General features: G+C 44.7%; 1 protein-coding gene across 1 annotated transcript in view; it reads left to right on the top strand.

Annotated features, from left to right (window-relative positions):
* Window positions 1–14,892, top strand: part of FKBP1B (FKBP prolyl isomerase 1B) — a 41,296-nt gene that overhangs the window by 2,023 nt on the left and 24,381 nt on the right. The gene's annotated exons all lie outside the window — the stretch shown is intronic.

Below are 14,892 nucleotides of genomic sequence, written 5' to 3'. Positions count from 1 at the left end.
TGGCTGTTGCTTTGTGCTGCCGTTCACAATCCATTTAATCGTGTTGTGATGGATCTCCTGAATGTTTGATTTGTCATTCAGTATCGCGATGCGCACCAGTCAATTTGTCAAGAGTGGTGTTTAGTGGGGACAAAACAGATGAATCTGCACACCCGATTCTTTAAGTCATTCCATGAGCAAATGAAATGGAGCATGAAGCAATGCAAATGCCAGGTTCGTATTTTTCCAGCCTCTGACCTTGATGCAGACAATTCATGATTGCTTATATCTTAAAAGAATCTGTGTATCGCTGGTAGAATTCATTCCGGTTTGAAGAGATCCATTCAAGGTCTGGTTAACACCTGCTTTGTGGGCATGCGTGAATCTCAAGCGGTGAGTTAGCTGGTTGTGCTGTACCTCTGCACAGAGGGAAAGTGTCCTTTAAGTCAGTTTGCAGTGTTGTCTTGTGTATTTAGTTACGTCAGTTGTCATAAGAATGCAAAGACTTCTGCAGCCCGAGTCCTCAGTGTGACGTTCACATCGAGAGCTGCCATTTCAGGTTTTCTCCTTAGAATGTGAAACATCACCATTTTCATTTGATACAATTAATGAAGTTATATGCATTTACATTTATAAATACATACATTTGTATTTCCAAGAAGCTTTTTAACATGGTTTCAATAATCTTTCTCCTCAGAGGTTACACTGTTAGCACACTGGCTTAGGATATGAGGAGTCAGGGTTTGCTCATGTATACATTTATATGTTCAGAGTATTTTTATCTAGGGTTTCTATGAGTATTTTTATCTAGGGTATCTATGAGTTAGAACAGTGGGGAAGTTAAACACGTGGATCTCCCATGCCAGCTTCAGCTCTTGCAGACGTTTCCTTGCACCTTGGATCTGAAAACGGGTGTTTTGAAGCTGTTTTTGTGAAGGTGCTGAAAGATACGTTTCTGTTCCAGCCCCAAATTCAGAAGTTTTCCTGCAAGAAAACTGTCACCTCCCACCTCCAGTTGGATTTAGACACGTGAATGTCAGAGGTGAAAGAGGCAAACACTGCAGAGGTGGCAGTGCGTAGAGGTGGTGGCAGTGGTCTGTGGCAGCCACTTCAGAGGGAGTGCAAACAATGAGTGTGGAAAGAGAACAAGGTGCTGCATGCTGTTCTTGGCATTAGATAGATGACTTAGTTGAGGCTTTCGTAACCTGGCTTTTGATACAGACTTTATGAAAACTCATTAAATCAATCCCCGGCCTAAACTGCGCTTCCTCCATGCATGTTGCTATTGGTGCTGTGCTCTCTAACTCCCAGATTAGAACAACGCCAGATGAAGGGAACACGTGATTCATGGATAAGGTGTTTCTTTCCAATGTACTGCAAAATGTTAGGCTTCTTCTTGGACGTAACTAGAGATAGGATGAGAGGTGATGGCCTCAAGTTGTGTGCCAGGGGAGGTTCATGTTGGATGTTAGGAAACATTTCTTCTCATAAATAGCAGTGATGCAGTGGCGCCACTGCCCAGGGAGGTGTTGGGGTCACCATCCATGGAGCTGTTCCAGAACCGTGGGGATGTGGCACTGAGGGACGTGGGCAGTGGGCAAGGTGGGGTGGGCTGGGGTTGGACTTGGGGATCATTGAGGTCTTTTCCAACCTTAATAATTCTCTGATTCCATGTGGGGAAAATATGAAATATAAATGTCAAATTTTAACTCAGTTTTATCTGAATGCGATATGACTTTGTACTGATGTCCAGATATGTCTGGGATTCATCTTGAAATGATCCGCCTTATTTGTGTGATCTCATTATGCCTCATGGTTCTTCATGTTTATCCTCAGCACACTCATAGCAGCCCAGTTTTGCCAGGCAGGTGGCTAAGTTGCAGAGATATCTGGGGAGATATCCAGAACATACAGCAGCAAGAGGGTGACAAATTGGTTCAGGCATTTGTGAGAGTGCTGGAAGAGTTGTATTGCAGTCTATAGGATTCGTTTTGTACTTCTTTAAGCCCTTGATTTTCCCACGCAGTGGTGCATCATCTTGACACCTTGGTTGGCCCCATATCTTATTGCATTGCCCATCACCGCTCCCGTACCTGTGCACATATTACAGTGATGCAGCTCCTTGGCATGCTGTTAGTTCCTTGCTTCCCTGAGAAGTTATTTTATTTTGAGCAGAACAAAGCATGGTCTGTTTGCTAACTGTTCATGCTTTTAGAGCTTCTTGCAAGGAGAAGGAAACCAAGAAGGGGCTTAAGTTATAAATTTCATAGGAGAAGTGACCCCTCCTTGGAAGCATTCCAGGCCAGGCTGGATGGGGCTGTGAGCAACCTGGTTTAGAGGGAGGTGTCCCTGCCTACAGCAGGGGGTTGGAACTACATGAACTTAAAGGTCCCTTCCAACCCAAACCGTTGTATGATTCTGTGAGATTCAAACAAAGGAATGGGCTGTGGGCTCTCTTGCCTTCCTTCGAGTCCCGCAGGTGCCCATTCCCTATGGGATGAGGAGTGATGGAAGAGAGAGTACGGGCAGGAGCAGACTACTGCTGCAAGAGTGAAAGGTCTGCGGATTGATTCTGAAACACATCTGGGAGAAGGCGGTTCTGGGAGCAAGCTGTCTCTGCATGAGTTGTCCTGACAGCGCATCTGCAGCAGGTGAGAGGCTGAGCATCCCAGTGCAATGCAGCAAGTGTCCAGAGAGGACCACAGTCTGCTATCCTCCATATCTGGCAGAGCTTCAGAGTCCTGGCTGGTCACCTTCTGCATTGCTTGATTTGTTCACCTTCAGGGTAGAGATTCACCAGGGGAGTTTCTAGTCTGACAACCCCGAGAAGTGGGAAGTGAGAGCTGGAATCTCCTCCAGATGAGGGAGAACTGTGAGTTTTACACTTCTTCTGCCAGTGCTTCAGCTATCAGGCTGTTCATGTGGCAGCTTTGCCACTTTCTCTCCTTCTGCAATTAGATGCATAACCCCAGGAGCAGGCATTGTGGTCTGACTGGCAAATCAATTTCATTGCGGTGCCTCAATGAACAAGACTTAAGTTCCAGTGGCAGCGGGAGGTAAGGTGCAACTTCATTAGGGAACAGATTAGAAGGAACATCCAGTTTAAGCAAATATTTTTTTTTCTTCCCCCCTTAGGAGTAACTCCTGGCTGTGTTCAATTAGAGCAGGATTTTTGGATTACCCTTCAGGAGTACCTAATTGCCCTTCCATAAGGCGCCTTAGAGCCTAGCGTGGTACTGTAAATAACCTGCTAATTTTTCAGCTTGGCACAGCCTTAGTTAAGTACACACATAGGTGATTAGATAGGAAGACGGGTAGAGAATATGAAACAGGGTCCTGATCTTTTTTGGTGACAAGAATATAATCAGATCCCCATATGTTTGTTAAGAAATATAACGAACACAACCACTTTTTCTGATCATCCAGCATCTATGTTGTGTCTCAAAAGCAACCTGATAATGAGTAATGAGATTAGTGGATATGGCAGTGAGTTGGCACCGAAATGCATTTCCAGCAGCCATGGTTTATGTCATGCTTTTGTCATAGATTTCCTTGAGCAAGCTTCTGAAAGCTTTTGGCAGTCTGCTCTCTCCTTCTGTTTTCTGTCTGCAAAATGATTGTCATACTTTGTCTGCCTTGTGGAGATAGATTGCAAGCAATGTGGGGTATGGGCTGCCTCCTTCCTCGTGCCTAATGTAATGGCTTCCTAATCTTGATTGGGTCTTCGGGTTCTGTTGCAGCAGTGATAGCAATGCCAGTAAACAAATTACATTATCATTAGTCCTGGAGTGGATCAGCGGAGCTGAGCCATTTGCTGTAGTTTCCTTCCCTGTGATTTTTTAATGTGTTGACTCTGGGAGCAGGGATCAGCAGTGCTGAGTTTTCAAAGATGGGTGAAGATGATGCAGCACGTGGCCCTGAAGATGACAGAATCTTTGCTGAGCTTGTGAGTGCTTTGACTGTGTGGTCAAACCTTCATCCTGGGAAGGTGATTTCTGGCCCTCCTGCTCTTGGTGGTTTGCCCTCAAATAAGATTTGTGTTCACAGCTGCACACCTGCAGCTTTTCTCTCATTATTCATAGAATCACAGACTCATAGAATGGCCTGGGTTGAAAAGGACCACAATGATCATCCACTTTCAACCCCCTGCTATGTGCAGGGTCACCAACCAGCAGCCCAGGCTGCCCAGAGCCACATCCAGCCTGGCCTTGAATGCCTGCAGGAATGGGGCATCCACAGCCTCCTTGGGCAACATGTTCCAGTGCGTCACCACCCTCTGGGTGAAAAACTTCCTCCTGATATCCAACCTAAACCTCCCCTGTCTCAGTTTTAAACCATCCTCCTTTGTGCTATCACTATCCACCCTCATAAATGGCCATTCTCCTTCCTGAGCAGACATTCTCTGGTAGTTTGTGGTAAAGGTAGGTTTGTAACCTTGTCATTGTCCTCCTTGCCCACATGTACATCTGTGGTAATACAATTACCCTCTTAAAGAAACTGGACGTTCAGCATTTGTAGCTGCAACAGATCTCTTGGAGTAAGACCATCAAGGCACATTAAGTCATTAATTAATTTCTTAAACCAAACTTCTATAAAAGAAGATTTTCCCTGGACTTCTTAGTTCCAGGCAATGACCACAAAATTACACTCAATATCAAGTAATTGATTTTATGTTGCTCTCTATTGGAGTGTTAGAATGCTACTCTGTATATTTCAGATATGCTGTACAGATGGATTCTGTCTTAGGAAGCAGAACAAAAGATGACTTGTTCTTTTCCTAACCATCTGGGGACAGACTCAGATCATCTTCTTTTTTCCACATATTACCAAATTGCTTTGTGTTATTTATTTTTGTTTCTTCAGCTTCACCAGTGCTGCGATGCTGTGAGAGTTATGCTTGCATCTGTGTAGCTGAAAGCCTTTTTAATACTTTTTTCTTTAATAACAAAAGCAGACTGCATAGATTTATAGAACATGCCTGATTTACTGTGATGTAAAATGCGTCTCCATTGAACTCGATACAAACATAATGCAATTCCTCTGCAAAAACACTTGCCAAAAAGAAAAGAGATCTGCCTATATTTTCTTGGATTGAAATCAACCCAGCGTAAAGCGTATTCAGTAATAGCCAGACATTTGCCAAAATGCTCTCAAAGAGACTGATGTAAATCCAGGATAACACTGCAGAGTGTCGTGTTCTTATCTATGAACCTTGGATTCCACATGGCTGGTGTACACCAGCTCAGTGTGGGAGTGCTTTGTGTGAGGTGGGCACGGGGCTGTGCCTGATTTCATTCTGTGCCCTGCTCTCATGTTCTGAAAAATCTGCACGACTTCTGTGAGAGCCAAAGAGATCTGCGAGGGAACGACAGAAGGAATTCAATCCGAATTATTTGTCTCCAGAAAACTGTCTTGGTGGTTTGGGAAGAGAAGAGCGAACAACGCAATTGGAGCCATCGTTAAGAAGAACTCGTTTTTTAACAGACATTATAATTGAGTCTTGAATTAGAGCCAGCTAAATCTCGCTTACCTAGAAAGAATGTAATTGTTTCATCGAGCACGTTCACCAGATGCATTCTTCCAGGAGAGTGAGACGTCCGTCCATCCTTTGGGGCCTGCCAATGCCTGCAAGTTTTTGACTTGAAGCAATCTCTCCAAATTGCCCTGGTTTAAAAGATGAAAGCCTTTTACGTCTGGAAAGATCTTTGTGGCAGCTGAGCACTTAAAAACATGGGCTTTTTTCCCCTCAGTAAATCATAACTGCAAGAAGTAGGTTTGACTCTTCAGTGTTCTTTTGATGTCCCGCAGACGCGATTTGCAAGTCTTAAAGCTCTTGATAAAAGGAGTGAAATGTTCATCTTTGCTTATTTGTTGCGGATCGGTTACCTTTGGAAATGCTTCAGTGGCATGTTCAGGCTGATAGCGATTGGAAAACTGAAGAGGGCAAATTTCTCTGAAGCATTTTGCTGCCAGCTGAGTGACTGCTTCCAGACACATAACTTGCACCTTCAGTTTTGCAGCCTGACAGGAAAAGGGCCCTGCCTCCCAGAATGGTCTTGAAATTAATGCTTACAAGTGCTGTGAGGCTGTCTATGAGAAGAGAATATTGATGTGAAAAAATGGTTTGATGGGGAGGGGAGGAAAAAAAAAGGGTTCCACCATTTGTGTGAAGAAATGTGGTTGCTTCGGCAGTTAAATTAGTGGGTTTAAATTGAGCACATCAGATTGTTGTGTGATGGAAAAGGTTTGGCATAACTAGCCTCGTGCTTCCTGGTTCCTCCTTGAACACACATTGTGCCCATTGGCTTCAATGAAATTCCTTGTACTATTGGATGCTATTTAATATGGATTCATAAACAGCTTGAAATTATCCACTGCTTTCTTGCAGGCAACCTCAACAGCACTGCTATGTTTTCATAGAATCATAGAATGGCGTGGGTTGGAAGGGACCTTAAAGATCATTGAGTTCCAACATTCCTGCCCTAGGCTGGTTGCTCTCCACCAGCTCAGGATGCTCAGGGCCCATCCAGCCTGGCTCTAAGCACCTCCAAGGATGGGGCATCCACAGCTTCTCTGGGCAGCAATGCTAGGGCATCACTGCCTTCTGAGTAAGAATTTTTTCCTAACATCTGACCTAAATCTCCCCTTTTTTGGCTTGAAGCCATTCCCCATTGACCTATCACTATCAGACCATAAGAAAAGTCAGTCCCCCTCTTGTTTACAAGTTCCTTTCAAGTACTGGAAGGCTGCAATGAGTTCTCCCTGGAGCCATCTCTTCTCCAAGCTAAACAAGCCCAACTCCCTCAACCTTTCTTGATAACTCAAGTGTCCCAGCCCTTTATTCATCTTCATGGCCCTCCTCTGGACCCACTCCAACAGCTTTGCATCCTTGTTGTGTGGGGGGCTCAGACCTGGACACAGTACTCCAGATAGGATCTCACAAGGACAGAGTAGAAGGGGACAATCCCCCCTTGCCCCTCTGCTGTTGCAGCCCAGAACACAGTTGGCCTTCCAGGCTGCAAGCTCACACTGCTGGCTCATGTCCGGCATTTCATCCACAGGACCCCCAAATCCATCTCCACAGGACTGCTCTCAAGGGGTTCTTCTCCCAGTCTGTATTCAGTGTATGGGATTGCCTTGACTACAGTTCAACTCCTTGCACTTGATCTTGTTAAACCTCATAGGGTTCACGTGGGCTCACTTCTTGAGCCTGTCCAGGTCCCTCTGGATAGTACCCCTTCCTTCTGTTGCGTCAACTGCACCACTCAGCGTGGTGTCATCAGCAAACTGCTGAGGGTGCATTTGATCCCAAGAAGACAGGATGAGTTTCTTGCAGGGTATGGATTATAGAGAGACTTCTTTATGAAACCATGCACAGGTGCTTTCCTTGCTGACAGACACTCTTCTATCAGTATGAGAGAAGCTGAATAGCTTTGACTGCTGGCTTCTGTGTTGGAGCACACACCAAACTCTAGAGCTTCTATAGGATTTCTTTTCACGGACACCCTGCAGTATCTTTCTCTATTCCTACTGCACATAGAAATGAAACTGCTGGCAAATCAGATTGCATAGTTTAACAAAACTAGTAGCCACAGAGCATCGAGTTCTTAGAAGCTCACAACGATTCCAAACGCTTCTGTCTTAAAAAAAAAGAAATAATAATGGCTATTTTCAAACAAAGTATTTTTGCCCCATCCTCTTCATGTGAAAATAATGCCACTTTTCTTACCGCTTGTGCATATATGCAATGACCAGGACCTGAAAAAGTTTGCGTCAGCCCTCGATAATTAGAATCCCAGATCCTCACAAGGCTGAGATTTAAATTATTTTGCACCATTTATTAGAAATCAAAGAATTCCTCGAACAGTTGTTGGATAGTGGACTAAATAGTTGGTTCCTGTAAATGGACAAATGGTTACAGCGTAATTAAATGAGAAACTCTATCAGCTGGCAACAACATGGATAGGCTTGTCTCCCTTTATTGACAAAATAGACCTGACATCACCGTATTTACCTAATTAAGAAGTCTAAATTGAGAGCTTAGTTACCTTATGCTACCTAAATATTTAGCCTTTGGACGTGCCTCTCTCTGTCTCAATTAGATAAAGAGCTTAATCAGGTTCCTAAGCCAGACAGCTCAGCCAGGCAGGGCTTGTGGCAGGGGTGGTAATTTAAATTAGACAAGATGCAGTGTCATTGCTCTGCGGGGCGCAGACAGCACCCACACTTCAACTGGCACCCACCCGGCTACTGCATGGCCAAGGCCATCTGCAGGTTGGTGATGATCTGAGCTCTGCAGGCTGCAGTCTGAGGGAGGATCACTGCCCAGGAGCTCGTGGGGTGTGATGGATCAGGAGGCCACGGAGGAGCCCCACGCTGCTGCAGGAAGCAGTGACTGGGTGCTGGCAATGAGTTCTGCTGAGCCTCGCTGAACCAATGCCAGGGCCCTGCCGAGTGGGCTCAGTATTGAAAGTGATGTCTCACAATGGAGATATATTCTCGAGCTTCCTTTACTGCAGGGCACTGTAAATCTTATTTAATTTCTTTCATGAGCCTGCTGGCTGCAGAAGTTTGTACTCCCTCCAGTGCAGATGACATGGCCGTGGTGGGTCCTCATCACTGGGGCAGCAGCAGGTCCAAGCAGTCAGCAGAGTCCTCCAGCTGCCATCCAGCATCCCAGGGCTCCTAAAACTCAGTGTTGCAGCACTGACTTGTAACTTTCCCTCTGTTTCTGTGTGTGATATTCCAAGTCTGGTTTCCTCTCCCAGACCTTTTCTGTTATTCCTGTGTAGTTTTTGGTTCTCGACAGCGTCTTGCTGCTCTAAATCACTTCTCCTTTAATGATGTGGCTACCAAGACTGACCACTTCCACACGAAGAGTTCTTCTAATAGAAGAATTTTGTTTTGAGAAGGGAGAATTCTTCTTGGAGAGAGACTAACCTAACGTGTGATTCCAATCCTACGTTTGCTGTATGCAGTACACTCTCTAACACATTGGTTGTCTGCTTTTAAATGACCGAAGTGATAATGCTATTTCTGCTACATTAGTCACAGAATCATAGAACAGCCTGGGTTGAAAAGGACCACACTGATCATCCACTTTCAACCCCCTGCTACGTGCAGGGACACCAACCAGCAGCCCAGGCTGCCCAGAGCCACATCCAGCCTGGCCTTGAATGCCTGCAGGGATGGGGCATCCACAGCCTCCTTGGGCAACCTGTTCCAGTGCGTCACCACCCTCCAGCTTTCTTTATAACTTCAGAAAACACACACACAGAACAATAACAAAGGATGGTCATTCAGAAAATAGGCTGTAGTACTACATAGTAGTTACAGTAATTTAGATTTTCATTCTTCTCCATGAATAAGTTTCTCCTTATTCTACAAGCAGGATTTCCAGTAGAAGGGGAAGATTGGTTACTTTGGGAGATGGAATTTAGCGATATCTGGGACACGTGAAAGAAAAGAGGAGATGAGTCACACAGTTCCTGAGAAGTTCCTGAGGCATCACCACGATGTATCGCCATTTCCAGACTGGGATGCATAATTTTCAGCTTAGAGAATTGGAGAGATTTTTTTGTTGTTGCAAAAGCTGTAATTTTGGTTGAAAAAGCTTTTCCCACAAGTTTTATTTTGAAGGTTGAGGATCTGAGACTGAAATTCACAGGCTAACTGCCAAGTCTATATTGGTTTGAGCTGAAGTGTTGGATATTAACAGAAGTATGTGGCAGGATTTAAAGACGTGGAGCTGAATTTTACAGCTCAGGCTTTCATTCAGATCACAACTCAAGATGTCTCGGTGGGTTCTCCCTGTTTTCACTGCAGGATAAGAACATTCTTCTTATTAAGGACTTATTCAGTCTGACCCTACTGTACCCCATCCTGATCTTTCATGCCTGAAAGTTACGCGGCACGATGGTCAGGTTACTACAGTCCTGTACCACATGAGGAGCATCAGGCCATGGTGTTTGCAGGTATGGGAACTGCTATCCAAACATGCTTTAATTACTGAGTAAAAGCAGAATCGCATGCAGTGTTTTTTTCAGTATGAAACTGTTCTCCTTTTCATGGAAGAGAGTAGAACAGTGATCACAGTGACTTTAACCCCCAGGAGAGAAGTCTTCCTATAGGATGTATGTCATTGATGGAGAAGAGCAGGCTTGACAACCTGACTTTGGCTTCAGCTTGAGGTCCCCATCTGGCAGTGTGTCTCCACTGGCCAGGACAGGAGATGCTTCTGTCACGCTGCCCTTTGACTTGCTCTCCCATCCCCTCCGTGCCCAATGGTGGCCAGCTGGCAACAACTCTGTCACAGCACTGACTGCATCTGTCCCACCTCACCAGGGGAATTTCTGAGTGTCCAACCAAACCCATCCGGTAGCTTTCTGCTTATGCTCTGCTTTCCATTTTCTTCTGCTGTCATTTGCACCTTGTCTTCAGCCAAATAAATAGCAGGGGAAGCTTCACAGCTCCTGCTCTGTTCCTTAGGTCACTCAGCAGCGCTTCTGCACAGCACAGCTGAGAGCTATCATGTGGCTGGGGCTGAGCCCCTTCTGCAGTGTCCTGCCTTTTCCTGGCTCCAACTCAGAAGTCACGACCTTGTATCCGAACCCTGAGCACTTCTGAGTCTGTAGCTGCAAGAAGAGATGTCGAAAGGGCAGTGAATCGGATTGGAAATGCCTCATTAAAAAATCACACTCACTTTTGCTGTTAAGACTTATTCCACGTGAGACCTTTTATACAGCTCACCTCCTTTTCAACATTTATTCTGATTCCTGGCTGGGAACGTAGGAGTGTCAGACACCTGCGAGTCAAATGCAAATTCATGCTTGATACCATAATGAAGAACAGCCATTATTGAACCCCTGTGGATAATTGTTAAAGTTGAATCTGATCAAAATTCTATACCCTTCACTCATAAATCACTTTGGGAACGGAAAAGCATTGTTTACCTCACTGTAAAAGACAGGAAAATTCAGGAGGGAAATGATTTATCTGGAGAACGCAGCAAGTCTTTGATAAAACTGGGGACAGAAATTTGTTTCAAGTGCTTATCTATTATGTTTTCCACTAGGCTGTATCAACTCTGGAAGAACTGTTTTTCTCCAGATCCAAAAAGTGCTTTTGAGAACAAACTGTATGCGCTCAGATAAATGTCAGAAGATCACACAGTACTGTGGTCTTTTATTAGGTTCTCTGTCTTTCTCCGACCAGTCCTGATTTCATTGGTTATACAAGCATTGTAAACAGATTAAGAGCTCAACCCCTCCTTGCTGTGAAGAATAATAGGGGATGTAATGCTAACTCTAACTCAGGAAAGAAACTAAAGCTTGCCATATGTTGATTGGATAAAACTGCAGAGCCATTTCGAAGGGCTTTCATAAGGAAAGGTTGAGGGAACTGGGATTGCTTAGCTTGGAGAAGAGAAGGCTCCAGGGAGACCTCATTGCAGCCTTCCAGTACTTGAAGGGAGTGTATAAACAGGAGGGGGAACGGCTGTTTGTGAGGGTGGACAGTGATAGGACAAGGGGGAATGGTTTTAAACTGAGGCAGGGGAGGTTTAGGTTGGATCAAAGGAGGAAGATTTTCACCCAGAGGGTGGTGACGCACTGGAACAGGTTGCCCAAGGAGGCTGTGGATGCCCCATCCCTGCAGGCATTCAAGGCCAGGCTGGATGTGGCTCTGGGCAGCCTGGGCTGCTGGTTGGTGACCCTGCACGTAGCAGGGGGTTGAACCTGGATGATCATTGTGGTCCTTTTCAACCCAGGCCATTCTGTGATTCCATGACGAGCTATCATGGCACATTCAAAACTCTTCTTCAGATGCAATAGTTTATATAAATTGTTTGGGAAAACAACATCAAGCAGAGAAGTTGGGACCTGAGAGAGAGCTGGAAATACAGATGCCGGAGTGAACAGAGAACTGAGAAATGATTTTGCAGTGCAGGAAATAAACAATTAAATGAATATACAGTGAAATGTTGAGTTGGGATTCTTCCCTGCAGGAATATGGGCAGAAACAGTGACTGACTGCAAAATTCCTCTGTACAGTAATGGAGTCTTAAGACCTGTAACCTTCCTGTTATTCAGTCCATCCCTGTCGGACTGGCCCACGTCTAGAGCACAAAGCATTTAAATGATGACAGTTGTATTAGGGAGTAATGCACGTGGTTATCCCACTGTGTTAATAGAGGGCAGTAAGATAAGAATAACTATCAGTCTTCAGTGCTTCCCACGTTTATTTTAGTTTTCGGACACCTCTGTACATTTTGTGGACAAGTAGCTGAGTTGAAAAAGGTGGGGAAACCACGGCAATGGTTATCTTAGCTCTTGTTTTCCTTTGAGAAACTGATGTACAACACAGACTGAGAGGGTGTTGGCTGATAAAAGCCAGGCTGATGTGAAGCGTTCTTTGGATTTGATGTCAGGTCAAGGAGCTGAGAGAAACTGAATGGTGTCTGAAAGCACAAAGAATAAATGAGTAAGTGAGTGAGTTAGTGAGTGAATGAATGAATGAATATCCCCAGTGTGCCCTTCCACTGCACCCTCCTGCTGGCCTGGGTTCTCATTATGCACAGGAGCCCTTGTTTTTCTTCAGCACATAGAGGTTATAATAGACTCTTGGAAAAATTTTCTAGCTTAGTGCACACTTAGATGTCATTTCACTTTCACAGTTCATTGAATTACTTCACATATCTTTGGAATTTTTAACTTAATATTCATAGAGCTGGAGAGTCACAGAAGGATTTGAGTTGGAAGGGACCTTAAAGGGACCTGGAAGGGACCACATTTTGGCCTTGCAGTACTTAAAGGGAGTTTATTAACATGAGGGAAATGAACTTTTTACACGGGTAGATAGTGAGAGGACAGAGGGAAATGGTTGTAAACTAAAGGAAGGGAGATCTACATTAGATGTCAGGGAAGTTCTTTGCTGAGGTGCTGGAACAGGTTGCTCAGAAAGGCTGTGGATGCCCCATCCCTAGAGGTGTTTAAGGCTAGGTTGGATGGGGCCCTGGGCAATCTGGTCTAGAGCTTGATCTAGTGATTGGCAACACTGTCTGTGGCAGGGGCACTGGGACTTCATGATCCTTGAGGTCCCTTCCAACCCAAGCCATTCTGTGGTCATGCAGTCAGACTGACGCGTGTTTTCTCATTGCCACTTCAGAGGGAGAGGTGTGTGCTATGAAATGTTTTAACCCATCCAAAGTGTTAATCTGAACCTGAATTCCAGACTGGGTTCCTTAATGCAGACCAAACCTTGGCTCTTAAAACTTAAAACAGGCCTCCATTTGCAAGAACTTCTTATCTGCATCTCAATTTTGTAGCTTATTTGTTTGTAAACAGCCAGAATCAAAGTAAAGTGGGAGGAAAAAGGGACTGGAAAGCATGAGTGTCTTAAGCAGCGCTCTGGGAATGTGTGATGTTCATCTTCTGTCCCTGATCTCGGGTACATCACCTGGCTGTGTTTCCTTGTTTATAACATCACCAGAATCAGGAATCATAGAAACAGGAACTTGACACAAGAAGAAGAGACTGAATGCAGGGCAATCAATTTCACGTGTATTTTGTGTTAGTAAATTGAAAACTATGTAAGCTCCTCAAGGCTTTGTGTTAGTAAATTAAAAACTATGTAAACTTTGCAAGGCTTGGGGCAAAAAAAGAATGAGGTCATTGAGTAAGAGCAAAGCTTAGAAGAAGAATCACCAGGCCGGCAATTGCAAACTGCAGGCTTTCTGCCCTCTACATTCCTCAACTGATGACACTCCTGCTTACATGAAGCTGTTGTGGCTTTGGAGCAAATGCCTGAATTCACAAGGAAACAAAGTAGGAGAGAGTCTGACAGTGTGCAGTATGCTGTTTCTTTTCTCATTTAGCCCTTCCAACAGAATCAGAGACCTAATTTTAGATAGTATCAGGGTAAATGTCAAGTCAGAGAGGACAGCCTATTCTGTTGTCAGTGGAGTTGGGGATATCAATGAGAGCATGTTATGCTTCTACCTCAAAAAAGCAAGCAAGGAACCCCATGAGTGCACCCTGCATTTGCAGATGCTGCTTGCAGTGTAGCGCAGTGGGTTCCCAATAGGTTCCAGGGGTGCTGGGATAAAGGTATTTAATCAGTGTGAGGCTAAAACAGGGCTGACCAGAGCCATTTCTTGTGCCTTTGCACTGTTCTTTGTGCACACAGACACATTGGTGGTTGCAGTGTGAGCTGGGCTAAGGATCTGACATGACATCTGCGACAGAATTATTGTTACTAATGTGTTTATTAATACTGCATACATTGCTGTTTTTGGAGGACATGGTGCTGCCCTTCTACTGAGCGACTGCAAATTTAAAGCTTTATAATTAGCTTCTTATCAGAAAATAAATCAATGTCACAAGCTGAGGATGCTTCTGAACATGACTTGCATAAACCTGTCGTTGAGGAGGATCCGCCACTTGTCCCCTATCAAAGAACAGCAGCAGAATGGACGTGACAAGTCCTACCAGGGTGAATGATTTAAAGACCCCCACCTTACCCTGAAATGCTGCTCTTACAGCCAAGGAGCTGCTGGTGGAGTCAGTTGTCAGCAGGTTTGCTTGAGAAACATTTGAGCTGAGTAGGAATGGACTCCATGACTGACCACAAATACAAGGAAGAGGCTTGTTGCCTTCCTACCATGAGAAGGAACAATTCATACATGGTCTTCTACTGCTGCTTGCCAAAGAGGGAGTAAGACATCTTAGAGCAGTTTTGGGGTGTATGGATAGCTGTTGTTGTCAAGCTGGCTTTCCAGGAACAGGTATACGAACAACAAGACAATATCTACAGAGATATAAAGTTTTCCATCATGCTCTGCATGGGACTTGCAATGCTTTGAGTAAGACACTGAAAAGATAGAAAATAAATATGCCAGTGGATGTAACATTGGCT

Source organism: Excalfactoria chinensis, chromosome 3 (assembly GCF_039878825.1).
Source record: "Excalfactoria chinensis isolate bCotChi1 chromosome 3, bCotChi1.hap2, whole genome shotgun sequence".
Classification (NCBI taxonomy): domain Eukaryota; kingdom Metazoa; phylum Chordata; class Aves; order Galliformes; family Phasianidae; genus Excalfactoria; species Excalfactoria chinensis.
Note: the sequence above shows the minus strand (reverse complement) of the source record. Positions and strands in the feature narration are given on the sequence as shown.